The following is a 5,272-nucleotide window of genomic DNA, read 5'->3' on the forward strand; positions in this document are numbered from 1 at the left end:
CGATCACCAGTAACGAAATTGAATCAGTCATCCAAAACCTTCCCAAAAGCAAAAGTCCGGGACCAGATGGCTTCACTAGTGAATTCTACCAAACCTTCAAAGAGGATCTAATACCAATTCTGCACAAACTCTTCCAAAAAATTGAAGAAGAGACAGTACTCCCTAACTCATTTTATGAGGCCAACATTACCCTGATACCAAAACCTGGTAAGGACAACACAAAAAAAGAAAACTACAGACCAATATCTCTAATGAATACCGATGCAAAAATCCTAAATAAAATTCTAGCAAATCGAATACAACAATGCATTAAAAAGATTATTCATCACGACCAAGTGGGGTTCATCCCCGGGGCACAAGGATGGTTCAACATACGCAAATCCATCAATGTGATACATCACATAAACAAAATAAAGGACAAAAATCATATGATTATATCAATTGATGCAGAAAAAGCATTTGACAAGATACAACATCCATTTATGATTAAAACACTTAATAAAATGGGTACAGAAGGAAAATACCTTAACATAATAAAGGCCATATATGAGAAGCCCTCGGCTAATCTCATAATTAATGGAGAAAAACTTAAGCCCTTTGCTCTACGTTCAGGAACACGACAGGGATGTCCCCTATCACCTCTGCTTTTCAACATCGTGTTGGAAGTCCTTGCCAGAGCAATCAGGCAAGAGAAAGAAATAAAAGGCATCCAAATTGGGAATGAAGAAGTTAAATTATCACTCTTTGCAGATGACATGATGCTATATATAGAAAACCCTAAAGACTCCACCAAAAAGCTATTAGAAACAATCAACAAATAGAGTTATGTGGCTGACTACAAAATCAACGTACAAAAGTCCATTGCCTTCCTATATACTAACAATGAAATCTCAGAAAAAGAAATACAAAAAACAATTCCTTTTGCAATTGCAGCAAAAAGAAGAAAATACCTAGGAATAAACTTAACCAAGGATGTGAAAGACCTATATGCTGAAAACTATAAGACATTTTTGAAAGAAATTGAAGAAGACACAAAGAAATGGAAAGACATTCCATGCTCATGGATTGGAAGAATCAACATAGTTAAAATGGCCATATTACCCAAAGCAATATACAGATTCAATGCAATCCCCATCAAAATCCCAATGGCATATTTTAAAGAAATAGAACAAAAAATTATCAGATTTGTTTGGAACCACAAAAGACCCCGAATAGCCAAAGCAATCTTAAGGAAAAAGAACAATAATGGAGGTATCACACTTCCTGACTTTGGCTTATACTACAGGGCTACAATAATCAAAACAGCATGGTATTGGCAGAAAAACAGACACATAGACCAATGGAATAGAATTGAGAACCCAGAAATAAAACCACATAAATATGGACAGATAATTTTTGACAAAGAAGCTAAAAACATACAATGGAGCAAAGACAGCCTCTTCAATAAATGGTGCTGGGAGAATTGGATAGCCACGTGCAAAAGAATGAAACTGGACTGCTATTTGTCACCATGTACCAAAGTTGATTCAAAATGGATCAAAGACTTAAGCATAAGACCTGACACAATAAACTGCATAGAAGAAAACATAGGTACTAAACTTATGGACCTTGGGTTCAAAGAGCATTTTATGAACTTGACTCCAAAGGCAATGGAAGTAAAAGCTAAAATAAACGAATGGGACTACATGAAACTTAAAAGCTTCTGCACAGCAAAAGAAACCATTGACAAAATAAAGAGGCCACCAACTGAATGGGAGAAGATTTTTGCAAACAGTGCCTCCGATAAGGGGCTAGTATCCAGAATAAAAGGAACTCGTGCAACTCAACAACAAAAAAACAAACAACCCAATTGAAAAAAGGTCAGAGGACTTGAAGAGACATTTCTCCAAAGAGGACATACAAATGGCAAATAGACATATGAAAAAACGCTCAACATCACTAATCATCAGAAAAATGCAAATCAAAACCACAGTGAGGTATCACCTCACCCCAGTCAGATTGGCTATCATCAACAAGACAAATAGTAACGAATGTTGGAGAGGCTGTGGAGAAAACGGAACCCTCATACACTGTTGGTGGGAATGCAGACTGGTGCAGCCGTTATGGAAGGCAGTGTGGAGGTTCCTCAAAAAATTACGAATAGAATTGCCATATGAACCAGCAATCCCTCTCCTGCGTATCTACCCAAAAAATCTGAAAACATTTAGAGATAAAGACACGTGTGCTCCAATGTTCATTGCAGCTTTGTTTACAGTGGCCAAGACATGGAAACAACCAAAATGTCCTTCGATAGATGAATGGATAAAGAAAAGAAGTTGTGGTATATATACACAATGGAATACTATTCAGCGGTAAAAAAAGATGATATAGGAACATTTGTGACAACATGGATGGATCTTGAGAGAGTAATGCTGAGCGAAACAAGTCAGACAGAAAAAGCAGAGAACCATGTGATTTCACTGATATGTGGTATATAAACCAAAAACAACAAAAGAACAAGACAAACAAATGAGAAACAGAAACTCATAGACACAGTTAATAGTTTAGTGGTTGCCAGAGGTTAAGGGGGGTGCGGGGTGGGGGGTGGGAGATGAGGGTAAGGGAGATCGAATATATGGTGATGGAAGGAGAACTGACTGTGGGTGATGAACACACAATGGGATTTATAGATGATGTAATACAGAATTGTACACCTGAAATCTATGTAATTTTACTAACAATTGTCACCCCAATAAATTTAATAAAATAAAATTAAAAAAGAAAAAAAGGAAAGAACGAAATTGTATGCTGAGGTTTCTAAGATCCACAGTAAGAATGAATCTTCTATCTGTGAAATTGTAAAGAAGGAAAAAGAAATTCGATCTAGTTAGCTGAGACAGAGAAAGACAGACCACATTCACATAACTTTTATTATAGTATATTGTTATAATTGTTCTATTTTATTAGTAGTAGTGTTAATGTCTTACTGTGCTTAATTTATAAAGTAAACTTTATCATAAGTATGTTTGCATAGGATAAAACATAGTATATATAGGGTTTGGTATTATCTGTGGTTTCAGGGATCCACTGAGGATCTTGGAACATATCCCCCACAAATAAGAGGGGATTGCTGTATCTACTATTTATGAGACACTAGGCATTAGATATAGAACAATGAATATGAACAAAACAGACAAAAAATCCCTGTCTACACGAATCTTACATAATAGTAGACATGAAGTAGTAAGGAAAATAAACATATAGTATAATAGATTGCTTAACACTGTGGAAAAAAAATTAAGCAGGATATGGAGATAGAGATATCAGGAGTTGCAATTCTAAAGAGGGGCAGAGAAGGCCTTATTGAGAACGTAGCACTTGAGCTAAGACTTAAAGACAGTGAGGGAGTGAGCCATGTGAATAGCTTCAAAAGTAGAGGGACACAAGAATGGCAAAAGTCCGGAGGTAGGACAGTGGCTGGCGTGTCTGTAGAACAGTGTGGAAGCCAGAATGACTGAAGCAGAGTGAGTGAGGGAGAGGATGGCAAGGAATGAGGCTGAAGAGCTAATGGCAGAGCTAAAGGTCAGATCATGAGGAACTTGCAAGCCAATGGAATGATTCAGGCTTTTACTCAGAGTGAGGTGGGAAGCTATTGGAGGGTTATGAATAGTGACAGATCAGATCATTTAAATTTAAAAAAAACAGTATATGTGTATATAATAGGGGAAAATCAAACTGCATTAAAGTATGAAATGAAAAGCAAAATTTCCTTTCATCTTTCCATCTTCCCCTCCAGTTCTCCAAAGATAAACACTGTTTACATATTTTGAATAACCTTTAAGAAAAAAATAATACACACATACTTGTGTGTGTCTATGGAGACATATTTCCTTTCTTATTTACACAAATGGAATCATACATTTTATACAGTCCGTAGTTTAGAGATTTTATCCATATTGGTCCATATAGATGTATCAGATCTCATTTTTAATGGCTGCCTAGCACTACACTATTATAATTTATTAAACCAATTCCTTATTGATGGATATTTAGGTTGTTTCTAGGGTGGGTTGTTTCGTTTGTTTGCTTGTTTGCTGTTATAAACATTGCGATGACTATACTAATAAATGCCTCTTTTGGCACAATAATGATAGCTAACATTTATTGTGTGCATACTGTGCTATGTAAATGGAATTGCTAGGTCAAGGATACGTATTAGGTTGGTGCAAAAATAATTGCGGTTTAAAAGGTTAAAAACAATTGCAAACACCCTGATTACTTTTGCAACAATCTAACATATTAAAAATTATACAGTTGATCATCAATAAAACAAACTACAAATGCTGGCGAAGATGTGGAGAAAAGGGATCCCTCGTGCATTGCTGGTGGGATTGCAGATTGGTGCAGCCACTATGGAAAACAGTATGGAGGTATCTCAAAAAACTGGAAATGGAACTACCTTATGACCCAGCAATTCCACTCTTAAGTGAAATCCAAACACTAATTCAAAAAAAAATTATTCATCCCTATGTTTATTGCAGCACTATTCATAATAGCCAAGACATAGAAACAACCGAAAAGCCCATCGGTAGATGACTAGATTAAGAAACTCTGGCACATTTATACAATGGAGTATTACGCAGCCATAAAGAAGAATGAAATTTTACCATTGGCAACAATATGGATGGACCTAGAGAACATTATGCTAAGTGAAATAAGTCAGACGGAAAAAGACAAATACCATATGATCTCACTTATATGTGGAATCTAAAGAATATAATAAATGAACAAATTAATCAGAAACAGTCTCAGAGATACAGAGGAAAAATTGAGGGTTGCTAGATGGGAGGGAGGTGGGGATGAGGAAGAAGGTGAGAGGATTAGAAAGCACAATCGGTAACCACAAGATTGCCACAGGGATACAAAAGTCAATTTGGGGAATGTAATCAATAATGTTGTAAAGATTTTGTAGGGTATCCGATGAACACTTGTCTTATTATAGAGACCACCTCATGGATGGTGTAGGTGTCTGACCACTGCAGTGTATACTTGAAGCTGAAGCTGAACAACAATGAATGCCAACTATAATTATACATATATATATATACATATATATACATATATGTATATATATATATATATGTATATATCCATATGTATATATATGGTCACAGGATGTGGAGTACAGCATAAGGAATAGAGTCAGTGGAATTGTAACAGCTATATACGATGTCAGAGGGGTAGTAGATTGGGGGAGGGGGGTTATCATTTTGTGAGGGGTATAAATGTCTAA

Source organism: Rhinolophus sinicus, chromosome 18 (assembly GCF_057876585.1).
Source record: "Rhinolophus sinicus isolate RSI-liver-muscle chromosome 18, RSI-T2T, whole genome shotgun sequence".
Lineage (NCBI taxonomy): Eukaryota > Metazoa > Chordata > Mammalia > Chiroptera > Rhinolophidae > Rhinolophus > Rhinolophus sinicus.